Below are 13,122 nucleotides of genomic sequence, written 5' to 3' on the forward strand. Positions count from 1 at the left end.
CACACCTATTTGAAGTTTCTACGAGCAACGTCTCAAGAATCTTTTCTTCATGGGTAGACTTTATCTATTTGCGGATGTTCTCGCTAGATTTGTGGCTACCACGGCATGAAATTGATGCCACCATGCCGCCGGCATTTGCTGAAAAGTACAAGACAACCCGTGTGCTCCTTGACGCCACCGAGAATAGGTGCGACGTCCCATCATCGATGGTGACTCAGTCAGAAGTGTACTCGCATTACAAATCGACACACACACCTTCAAGGGGCTTGTTGCTGTTGCACCTCCCGGAGTGCTTACGTTTGCGTCTGAGCTTTTCACTCGTACCACTTCAGACAGAGAGTGTGTGATAAAGAGCGGCTTCCTTTACTTGGAATTTGAGCCAGGTGACTCAGTTATGGCCGACAAAGGCTTCCGCATTGAAGACCTCCTACAAGAGAAGGGTGTGACTTTGAACATTCCGCCTTTCCTAAAAGCGGGCAAATTCACAACCAAAGAGACTCAAAAGACGCAAGAAATAGCAGCCCTTCGGATTCACGTTGAAAGAAAGATTCAACGTATTAAAGCTTTCCATGTCTTCGATCGCTCCATCCCCATTTCACTAGCACCTCTGGCAAACCAAATGTGGGGAATTTGTGCCGTGTTTACCAACTTTCAAGCACCATTGCTAAGAGCTGCCGATGATTGAAGGCAGCACAATGCCAAAATAAAAAGTACACTACTCTGCCTGAAAAACACACTTTATTTTCGACATTCCTTCATTTACAGTCGAACCTCGTTATAACGAAGCAGTATCGGGAAAGTAAATTAGTTCATTATATCCAATATTTGTTATAATTAGAGAGGTACAAATTGGATCCAATAAATTGGAAATCTGGCTCGCGCAACAATCCTAGATAAAAAACGCATTGTTCTAAGCTTCGAACCCACTATAAACGGGGTAGTCCTTATCTATCTCCTTGTGGCATTTCAAACTAAACAGACCGGACCGTGAGAACGCGAAATTGAAACAGAACAAAGTTCGTTCGGCAGCAAGACGTGTTGCTGGGCGTGTTGGTTCATGTTACAACAATAAGATTTAGCGCAGCAAACGACACAGACGGTGGAAAGGACGAGACGGGCACTAACTTGCAAAAGTTGCAAGTTAGCGCCCGTTCCGTCCTTTTCACCGTCCGTGTCTTTTGCTGCGCTAAATCTTATTGTTCGTTCGGCAAAGCAGGCCGGCTTTCTTATTTACTTGAAGGAGGATCTGGCCTTCGCCTGGTGGCTGTGCACAGTCTCAGCGGAATGACGTTTTTCACAGTGTCTACACAATAAAGGCCCTTAAGCTACTAAAATATGGTTGTTTTGTCTCACGTTTTTACATTTTTATTTTATTATGCTAGCTGTCAAGTTTTGAGCCTCGCGGGAACCAAATATTTCTTCGTGATAGCCGACATCGCACGGCTCTCAAGGTTTCGGTTTCGTTATAAAAAGAATAGGTGTCATTGAAATGAGGCGTGACCAAACAAGCTTCGTATTTAGTTCGCTATATCCGGTAATTCGCTACAACGAGGTTCGACTGTACATGCATCACACTCACAGCCTGAGTAGGGTGGTAAAGAGGCAAGTGGGTACAATGTAAGGTTTAAAAAGAATACAAAAGAATTAATGCAAAGATTTACCAACACAGAAAATAGAACAGAACAAGATGAAATGTACACAACGGGCATGGAGTAGACGAGGCCTGCGATGACTATTGATGATTATTTCGCTGTTGCATGCAATACCCTGAGTTCCCGCAGCTTCAAAACCTTTAACAATCGAGTGCCCCTCGAAAAAAAAAGGGGCGGGGGGCTGTAACGTGCACCTACTGGGCCTCAGTGTTCCTCATTTTTAAACATTTGTTTTTTTTTTGCTTCCTTTCCACTTGTTAGTCTTTTTGTTTCCCCAAGGGGGTGGGGGGGGGGGGCACCTTTTGAAACTGAATCATGATTGAAACTGAAAACGCCCTAGCCACCCGCCGCGGTGCCTACGGCGTTGTGCACCTGATCACGAGAACGCGGATTTGATTCCCGTCCGTGGCGGCCGCTTTTCTGATGGAGGCGAACAGCAAGAATACCCGTGTGTTCGAGATTTCGGAGTATGTTAAAGATTCCCGGGTGGTCAAATGTAATCCTGAGCCCTCCACTACAGCGCGCCTCATCGCCTGCGTTTCGTCGGCGCGTTATACCCTACAATTGGTCAACACCACTGCTTCAAGCAGCTGTTCAATATTGCACCTCATGTTTGAAAGTGAACTTTACAAATGCAGCTGCCCGGTTTTTCTGTGAACACTGGATCAGGGCTAAGGCTGCCTACTGAGTATTTCCTAGGTAAGGCAGTAAAGTGTACAAGTAAAATTCATCCAGCTTTTCTTTCAGGGCATCCCATTCTGTCAAGTTCAACGTTAGCCTCTCAATGAGTATAAAATCTTCGGCAAAAATGACAAAGTAGCCCCAACTAAGTCCCGACACACCCATCTGACCAACATGCTGGGCGTAATAAAAGTGGTCATGCTTTAGCCTGGGCCGCTGTCGCTCAGCTCAAAACAAAAAGTGGCCTCACTGAGTTGTTCTACTTTCTTATTGCGCAGCGAGTGAAGGCACTTAATTTCTTCCACCCCGTACGATGATTCCTCTGGGTCGTAAGCAATCCTGTCGGGTGATGCGCCAAGCCAAGGAAATACCGGGTTAACCAGCAGGCCGCAGTTGCTGACGGTGAGGTTGTGGCCCATTGCTTACATCACCTCCTCGTATCGCCTGGCAGCCAGGGGCTCATTCGCAATTCCGTGCCTGCAGAAATGAAAAAAAATCCTAATGAAGCACTTCGAAAATCTGAACATGTATAGTACTTGGTAAAGCCAAACTTATTAACTAGTTCACTGTGACAATTGTGTGCAACAAGCCCTTTGGGGTTTGCAAGCCAGCCTGGGCACTGAAAATACACAAGAATGACAAATGAACCGCAATTTACTGCCTTTGGTTTACTGAGGTAGCTTCTTGATCCATTCAGCCCCAGTTCCCACGTGTACCAGGGCAATGGCATTGGCAAAAAAATAACTTTCTGTTCTGGTTACATACATTCGAGCAACCGGTGTTCTACGCCATCTGTTTATTTTGGTTTATCTTCCGCTGGCCCCATAATGTGCACTCCTGTGCTTCATTGCAATGGCATCTACATGCCACAAAACTACTGATAATGAGTTTCTATAAACAATACGTCAAGCTCTATCTGATGCTTGTGCTGTGATGAATTTGCAGTACATGAAGTCTCTGCTGCTACCACATAACAGAAGTGCTTCCTTACATGTAACTGGTTTTAAAACATTTTGTGAAGCATACAAGTCATTTACGTACTTTATCGGGGCCATGTGAGAGATGTCCTTGCTGGATGTGATGTTTTGAAGACCCTTCAAGTTCCAATGCTGCCTGGCTGCTGCCACACCGAAGTTGGATGAGGTCAACCTAAGGCGCCTCTCTGTTTTCCATGTTTCACTCTGGGCCTGTCTTCTTGTGTTTTGCTCGATTGTACAAAAAGAATACAGAGTTGTGCTAACCTTCTGCAATCATAATGTAAACAAAGTAGAGTAAAACTTTGATAAACTTCAACCACCAGGGATGTAGAGATGCTATGTTTAAAACAGAAGAGCGACTTAACCAGTAACAATGAAGGAATTCTGGCCTTGAGAGGGAGACGCACAGTGAGAAAGCCAAGCAAATAAATTCAGCAGCCTCACTGCTGCAAACTAGAATGCCCATTTATCATAAAACATTTTGAACTACACAAGTTGCAAAAACTTGTGCAAGCGTACCTGCAAAATTTGGTTGCCCTCCAGGTGGGTTGGTGGGCGCCATGCTTGCCCATCCTTAAAGAATTTCACCTCTGGCACAAGACTCTGTGCCGCCGTGGAAGGTTGTGGCGAGATTCTGGACAGACGGACAGCAAAACCATGCGGCAAGAGGGCTTGCTCGTACGCTAACGGTGACGATGCAGGTGCTGGCCCATACTTTGTTGTTTTGTAAGGCTGCCCCAGGGTTAAGAGTAGGCCCCTGGCAAACAAGCATTCGGGGTTGTCTGACAGCAGCGCTCTCGCAAGTACAGATTGGGCTGCTTGTTGCTGCTGTTTGTAGCGGGGGTAGAGCCAGCACTCTTTCGGCCTGCCCATCTTAGGGACACTCTGGCCTCCCTTTCTCACACTCCTCCAATCCACTCCCTGAATTGACCTCCCTTTCGAAGAGTTCGTCGAGGAACCCTCGATTGTTGTGGCAGGTTGGTGCACGACACCTGTTCGGGTGCCTCCAAAAACCCTTTTCCTTGCAGAAGCGACACGGTGCGCAGGACAGCCATCAAATGGTTGCAAGCAACCGTTCCGGCGGCACACTGACAGTTGCCATCAATGATGACCCCTTGCTCGTCAATTGCAGCGATTATATTATACGGCTCCGAGTTCTTCTTCTTGCTGCGGTAACAGGCTGCTTTGAGGCAGACAACTCCATCGCTGAAAGGAAGTATGGTAGGCACGATTAAGTACTGGGTGATGCGGTTGGGTGTACTTTAGCTTAGCACAAACTGTGACTGAATATTGAGGAATGTAAGCACGTGGCGCTACACATACATGCACACACAAATAAACTAACGTTAACAGTGTGCGCACTGGTCAGAACGTTACAGCATGCATAAATTGTGCAACGTAACACCAATAAGGCGTAACACAAACATCACATAAAGCTTCCTTTACCTTTAGTTTTTTGTGTGAGAGCACCATATGCACTGTTCCTGAAAACACTGCGACTGTAGCCCCGGTATTCTGAATCCCTCCTCCACTCCAGTCGAGGAGACCTTTGAAAGCAATTTTCTCGTGTAAAGGCACTCCGGTGTCCTCCACTCATCCAAGTCGAGGGAACACGTAGATTGGAGGAGAGACTTGGAATGTGGACATATGTCTCCAGAGTGGAAGGAATGCCAAGCTTGCAAAAAAAGACGAAAGCTCGTCTCAGTTGCTAAGCAATGGCCAGGCATCTTAAGCAGTGCGGCTCAAAAAAAAAGCACGAAACAGCACAGCACAGTACAGACAATGACAGTGACTAGCGCTGCCTTGCAGCTTAACATTTTATTGGTGACAAAAAATACTTAAAAGTTATGTGTGCACACTGCGTATTGTGATGAGGATATCCTTGCTAGGCGATTGGGATGTTCCACTTGCGTTGTTTTACTGGAATACATAGGCGCAGTAACAATGCGGTTTCATACGTTTGCACAGTGCGTACATAAAATGTTTTACAAGTACATATTTCTGTTTCAAAAATAAGCCGTTGAGCTGGGAGAATGCGCTCGTCGTTGTCATATTTCTTTCTTAAAATGGTTTCTTGCGCTACCTTTCGAAGATGAAAGCTGGTCAAATCGCTTCCGCTTATCTACCCCGCTGCACGACGGCTCGTCTGTGGCGAGCGGAGACATTCCCTTCTTCTTTTCTCCTATTTCTTCTGTGTTTGTCCGAGTTACCCTTAAGTTCGGATGCCTCTGCTCGCTGCTGACGGGCGCGTGCGACCTATCGCTCCCGCACTACCACCGCATTCACAGACGGAAAAATTAAGCCCCGCAAGTACAGAGGTGGCGAATCGCTAACATAACCTCTAGCAGAGACAACAAAATCAGTGTCTTTATGCATGCTTTCGTCATTTTCGCGAATAGTTTTGAAAGTTTGACCATACGCAAAGTGAGCGGTCAGCAGAGACTTCATAGTCCGATCATAGCGGCCAGTCGCCGCTACCACGGGGCAACGGCGCATCGAATCAACACAATTAGAACTCGACGACCAAGCAAGGAGCCAGCGCTAAGGCTATTCGTTATTAGCAACAAATCCTACCTTTGCTTGCTGCTGTTTGTCAACACGGACGACGGCGTAACGTAGGACTCCACGCTGAAGTTGTGTGATCGCTTGTAGGACCTCTCAGTGGTCGACCTCGTAGAATAAAAATCCTGAATATGCCGCTCCTCTATAGGAGGAAGGGCAGCAAGGTTGTTTTCCCATCCAGTAGTGGGAAACACCACTTCGCGGGAAGCGTGTGCCATTACGTGGCGACACACGGCAGCACAGACAGCAGCTACTCGATAGAGAACTCCGTGCTCGCAGCCTTTTCGCTTCCTTTCTAATGGCGGTGCAGCGGGTGCAGAGTGTTGCCCGAGTGGCTTGCTGTTTTTCGGCCAACGATTTTGCCATTTTGCAAAGGGTCTATTACATGTGAAACATGCGTTTCTGGCTTCATTCTACAGCCAGTAGAAAAAGGTCTACGTTAGTATTGGACGCTACAATTTTGTATGAAAACAAATGAACAAAAAATTGATACCACTGCTTCTATGTTTATTTCTACATTTATTTAAATTATTATTCATTAACCACAGTCCTTTTTTTTTGTCTTGTTCTTCTGCTCCTTCTTTTACATCCTCATCTTCTCACCTTTGTGCAATTGCTCTCACTCACAGAGTGGGATCGTCGAGGGCTTGAGAACGGCTGAATATTTGAGCAATAAAACTGTAAACATATAGAAGTCAAAAGACACAAAGCATAGCCGGGTTCACAAACATCATAAAATATTCGCTCTAACAAAGAATTCCTCATGTTGCCTACACAAAATTGTGAAGTAAGGAGTACATGTTTCTTGGGGGTTTTAAGGTTCATGGGGGATAGGAGGAGGAGGAATAGATATATGTAACTTTATTAAGGAAAGGGCTAGCTCAGAAGCATATAAGGATAGTAGGGCGGGAAAGGAGGGGGTACAGTTAAGTCCGGATACTAATGTCAGCCTCGCGTGCGAAGTCCCAGAGGGAAGTCCCAGAGGAATAAACGTTTATCGATTCTTATAAAGAAAAATTGAGCGCTGGACACAGCAGGGCCCCCACTGCTCCGTCGATGGCGCCAGAAGCTCTGGGATTTCCTTCACACCCTTGCACTACAACACCACGTGCTAGAGAGTGTTGGGGGTGCCACAGAATTGGTAATCATAACTATACAGACTGGGATGAATCATGGGCAACTGCGAGGCGTGCGGGAAAGAGTTAGCTTGGAGTCTCCTTAACTGCGTTGCTTCTTTTTTGGCGATATGTGGATGAGGAGCTGGATATTTTAGACTGATCAATCTGTAATGTTCGAATATGTCCCTGGAACGTCGTGGGATAGGTGGGAACATCGCCGGGGGAGTGGCTTGAGTTTTTGTGATGGGGGTGAGGGTAGCGGTGGCTGCCCGATGGGAATGATCTCGGGCAGGGGCACCAGCCGCCATATTACCCTCCAGAAACTCGTGCCCCGGTGTCCACAAGATGTATATGTCCGGTATATCTTTTTTTTGATCCGTTAGCTTGAGGAGTATAGTAAGTGCTACTGTGGAGATGAGACCCTTCTGAAAATTTCGGCAGGCTGTTTGGGAGTCTGCTTTGCTTGCTGCACCATGCATGACTGTAAGCTTGCCTTCCTCTTCCTTATTCCTCCTAGCAGCCCCTCTTCTGTAGAGTTCAGTCAGCCACATCGTTTGACACACTGTCCTACCGCTAGTTTCATCGAAGCTTATTCGGGTGCCGCTGCCTTCTGCTCCATGACTTGTGTCCTCTGGGCGTTCTTCGCTCATCGTCTGGTTGTTCTCGGAGGTCATCGCTCTCTACGCTAGCCACCGGCAAGCGCCAAGCCACACGACACGAGCGCGAGAATGCCACGCGCCTCGTGAACCGAGGAGCTGTGGCCGGGTGTTCTTTTGATCAGGCTTTACTCGCTTCGTCCCGCTCGCTTGCCTATACGCCTCGAGCTTCGCGATCCCTGCGCCGCCTGCCGCCGCTTCTCCGCGGCGTTGACGGGATTTGCGCTGCGTGACTGATAGGGGCTCATACAGTTTTTTGGTTCTATTTCGCTTCTCTTCGCCTTTCCGCGCCCTACAAAAACTTGTTATGGTGACGACTATAGGCAAATAGTACGTTTAGGTCACTTAAAAATTTTAGCAGCTGCTTCTTCGTAGAGTACGCGATCGCCTGCAAGAGCTACCCGAGGACGCGGTTCTGCGCGCTTCGTCGCCGCTCTTCCGGGCGTCGGCGACGGCAGCAACATATCACCCATGTCACCTCCAAAACATCAGGCACAAATGAATTCTACTGACGCCTCGTTTAGACCTGATACTGGCGCAATGAGAGGTTGGCTTCATTTTGCAGCGTGGATAACGAATGCGGCTTCGTTTCGCATATACACGCCGCAGAAAAATATGTTTCGGGGATGTGATTACCCAATCCCGGACAATAACTTATGCCTTTTATAAGAATATAAACCATGCGAAAATGTAAAGTATGTTCCAAGCCTGTGCGTCGTTAAATATGTGCCCACACGCGCCATATAGCAAGAACCAAGGAAATGAAACCACAGAAAAATAAATGCTGTGCCAATGCGGAATTTAGAAACATAATAGCTCTAACGGAAATGAAAAAAAAAACAGTGCAGCTTCTGGCATGCTAAAGACGTTCGTCTAAACTTAAGTCAAGTAGGTTTCACTAGACCAATTATACGCGAAATGCACTGCTATTTTGCGAGAAATCGGCGGGGGGGGGGGGGGGGGAGGTGGGGGACGCCGTGTACAAATGCGGAGCGGAATCAAGCAATGAAAGTTTTAGTAATCCCACACATAAATCTCGCGTTCACTTTCCTTTTGTTTTTCTACTTCAACGAACAGCTGATCGTACGGCGGACGCATTTCGGAAGTATGCAGGGTAGGCTGTTCAGCAAGCGATGAAATGTGTTGTTGGGAGAGTGTGGTATGTGATAAGGCCCTCTGATTTCAGTTTCTGGTTTATTCTGCAGGCTCCCTGTGGCATATGACGATATTTCGAACAAGAATTTAGTGGCGGACGCGGATTATATTGTAAACCCGTCTCCGCGCTGCTCGCAGAGGATATATATAGCAGATGAAGGTCTGCGGGCGCGCACCTCACGACAAGACGACTCTGTCGTGTGCTCATCCCCGAGTGTAATTATGCATTATCCATCGTACTTTCGTTGATTATTCCCGAAATTAACACAGACTGGCTTGTAAATGGTGGTGATTAATATCTGAGGTATAATATTGGCAAACGTAACTGGTGTGCTGTCAGGTATGAGTGCTCCGCTGATTATGTAAGCGCACAAAACCGATTTAAATCGTAGTGTATAGCCGTAGCATGAACATCTGAGGACCCGGTGGTTACGGAGACACGGCTAGTAAATTCAGTTCAGTGTAACTACAATCGGCTCCATCATACGCCGGCTCCGCGACGCTGGCCTGTGACACACACCTGGCGCTTATACAGACCGAAAATAGCACACTAAGATCGCGTCGGAAACAATTACACTCTCTTAAACACACCCCATTTGCGAACAGAGTGACTGCTCCACACAAACATGAATTTCAAACGTCCACAAACGGTAAATCTCAGTCGTGAACGTGCCGCAAAAGCAGCGGCGGCACTGGGGAGCGGGGCGCGGACTCCCGCGCCTGCTTTCGAAACGGGCCGCTAGGGGGATTTCAGTGGCGCCCCTACAGGCCGCGCTCGAGGCGTTTGAGGTGTTTGAGTGGCGCCCCCTGGCTATTACGGCGGCTGAGGGACTCGCGCCGCTGACGTCTGCTACACTCCGCTTGTGGGGGGAAGCAGTGCCTGCGCTAGAAATCCCCCGCTTTGATGCCTTCGTGCATTGAAAAGCGTATTTCTAGTATTAGAGTAATTTTTGCCGGCTTCTGACACATCTGAATAATTTCAAGCTGTATCCCACACAGGCTTGCAGCACATGAAGAGAGAGACAACTTTCTTCAGAGTATCGGTCAGACGATCGGGTGTAACTCGTCCTTTCTAGCTTATTCGTGAGGTTCAACGCTAAGAGCTCTTAGATAAGTATTCAAAATCCATACGCTTCCCTACAGTATTTTTGAGATGCTCTTATGGTGACTGAAAAGTCTCTAAAGCTACGCACCAAGCAGTGGGCCTATTCGCACATCGCACAGCAGCAAATAAAGCGGCTGTCTTTTATTCTTTCGTTGACTTGTTTTAGGTGAATTTTTTTTCTCTGACCGACGCATTCATTTTTCTGCACCGTCACAAACGACTTATTAGTAGGTTTGGGGTTTTTTGTGAGGTTCACAAAGATCGTATGGATATTTTCTTCAGGCTGTATGGCATACATTCCCTTCTTCCCAGATTGGTTCCATATGACTGCGTTCAAGAAGGTGTACATTTGCAGCGTGAGTTGCTTATTCACATCCAAATACAAAGAGAATGTTAGTGCTACGCTACCGCGATCGCGCCTCAGACAACGTTGTGCAGGTACTCGAGGGCGGCTTTTGTGCTCCGAATATCTATCGTAACCATCGTTATAATAACGAACTCACTTTAAATTTGAACAGTTACGACATGATTACGGTGTTGGAGGCTTGATATAGTCGCTAACGAACGCAATTAATAGTATACCTGCATATATAACATGAAACGAAATCGATGAATATTTCCAAGCAGCTTTTTATTGTTCTCCAACTTTTATTTCCAGGCGTAAAGAACAAAATGTATATTACTCTCTCGTTCTGGACTCAGGACCCGGCCTACTAATAATCTCGATTTGGCGGTATATAAAGTTTTCTCCTCCTCCGGCTCCTCCTCTAGAGTGAGCTTTCCTGTAACGCGTATCTGAATACAGTCGAACACGGATATATCGAACTCCAAGGGGATCGCGAAATAGTTCGATATATAAAAAATTCGATATAAAAAATATGGGCTCTGAGACCTCACCTATGGTGGACGATCACTTACCGATCGTCGCATTCAAGAATGACAACTAATTCCGCACTCACGACGCAACAGGACGCTTTATTTCCGTGAAAAAAAAAAAAAGCGCTGATCTTGGCCTGCTTCTTCGTCCTGGAAATGAAATTAAAGACGCTGGTCTCTATCTTCTCGAGGCTGCACAACTAGAAAATTCCAGCAATACGCTGCGCCTTCGCACACCATGCACAACACGCACGCAAAAGAAGAACAGCGCGCACGTACTACAAAAACTTTGAAGGTAACAATTCCAAGGCTCTCTGAACGGACTCCAAAAAAGTGCTCGCGATGGCATTCTCCGAGAAAAACAGTGATCTCCGAAAGGTGCGGGACAACTCACCAAACAGCAGCAACAGCAGCAAAATGCGAAAGAAGGAGGCCGCCAGCGCCTTCGTTCCCTCTTTCCTTTCCCGAGACGACATCGGAGGAAGACAGACCCAGAGAGAGAGAAAAAAAAAAACCTTTTCTGGCAAGCCGGGGAGCGGTCGCAGCCTCAAAAAAAAAAAAAAAAAAGGACGTGCGCAGTCGGGGCATCCCTACCTGGCATTGTCACATTTTCCAAGCGTTCGGGCTTGTGTGCCTAGAGAGATTTAGCATACCGGGCTCCGTCCACTAACGCTACGGCGGCCGGTAGCGGGCCAGACTGGGCAAGCGCAAATTCGTTCCGGTAGGGGGGATTAGTTCCGCGAGCCATTCTTCACCATGCCCGCTTCTTCCTCCACATCCTCCTCAACCTCAATCGGGGGTGCAGCGACCGCTGAAGAGCACCTCCCAGCTCGCGCAGCGTTCGATATACGCAATGTCGGGAAAAATACGGTTCGATATAAACGTACGAATTCCTATACTTTTACACAGAATTTTCAAGGGGATAATTTATGAGTTCGATATAGCCAATAATTCGATATAGCGTGTTCGATATATCCGTGTTCGACTGTATTTACAATATATGGCTATGGGAAATGTAACGAAATATCCCTTCAGCTTTTAACAAACATAGTGTTACTGTATTTTTACCGTAGACGTGTCTCGTTTTGCTCAATAAACCTCCATACGGGCTAGAAGCGTGTATAAAGCCAGCACGCGCCTATACATATAATGGTTTATTTGGAACTCAGCCTACAGTTTTTGTGGCCCATAGTGCATGGCGGCACACGTTCAAGCAACGGCAACGTAAAGCGACGTGATGCAATACTTTCGGGCGTTCGTCAAGGTTGCAAATACTGATTTACCTTACATGGGATTACCGGGAATCGTAATGCCTTCTGCCAAAGCTGACAGCCGTGAAGGCCTGGAATTTGTTTTGGTGTTGTATTTCCGCTGTTGTCGGCTACTAGCACCTGGCTGTTCCCTTTGTTCGAAATATTGCTTACAACAAAAGCCAACCCCTAGCACCGACTCTTCGCGTTGCGCACAAGACCGGCTTCGCACAGAATAGGGCGACGCTGGCAGTGTTTCTTCGGTATCGAAAACTATATGTTAAAACACGCCTTGAGGTAGTGTAGGCGATTTTACGTCTATTATGATAAAAATTTACGCACACGCAAAATGTGGTGCGGACAAGCATCAGACGTTAACCGAGCACAAAGAAACAGCAGGGAAAGCGAGCCCGAGTGAAGCAGACAACAAATGCAAGAATCCCCAAGCCGCGGTCACGGAGCAGCGCCGCCCGTGGTCGCGCTCACTGCCAATAACTAGTGTAGAAAGTACACGTAAAGTTAGAATCCGATGTTCACCGGTTCCGCTTTGCTTGGCGGTTGCGATGACGTCGCTGCCTTGTTGACTGGAGGTATAAAAGCGGGAGAATGCTCGAAAACCGAAGGAGCCCAAGCGAAGCGCTTCCACACACGCGGCCCTCTGGCGGCTTTTTCGTTCATGGGTGAAAATAAAATAAAAGAAGTAGAGCAGTTTTTAGCAATTTTTAGGCGTTTAACTGGATGTGGGAACTTTTAGCGTTTTCTGCTCCTCTCTGGTTACTTACGCTTCGCTCTTGCAAACCCTGCATATGCGATACTAGCATAAATGGGCGTCTGGTACTTCGCTAAAAATCATGCACCTGTTCCTACAGGCCTTCTTGCAGGTCTCTAAACCGCGGTTCGAGTCCAAGTGCTTAATAGAAGGTTATAACCTTAAGCCTGTGTTTCTTCATGTATTCCCAAGCAAACTGTATAGACAATATCGCCATTCACATGGACAATATCGCACCTCACAAAAGTAAAGGTCATCGTAAGCAGTCTAAGCCTGAAGGCGACGCCCTAGTAGCTGTATTTTTTACACGCAGCAAGCCAC

Source organism: Haemaphysalis longicornis, unplaced genomic scaffold, assembly GCF_048455015.1.
Source record: "Haemaphysalis longicornis isolate Haplotype H1 unplaced genomic scaffold, Haemaphysalis longicornis Haplotype H1 scaffold_3, whole genome shotgun sequence".
Taxonomy (NCBI): Eukaryota; Metazoa; Arthropoda; class Arachnida; order Ixodida; family Ixodidae; genus Haemaphysalis; species Haemaphysalis longicornis.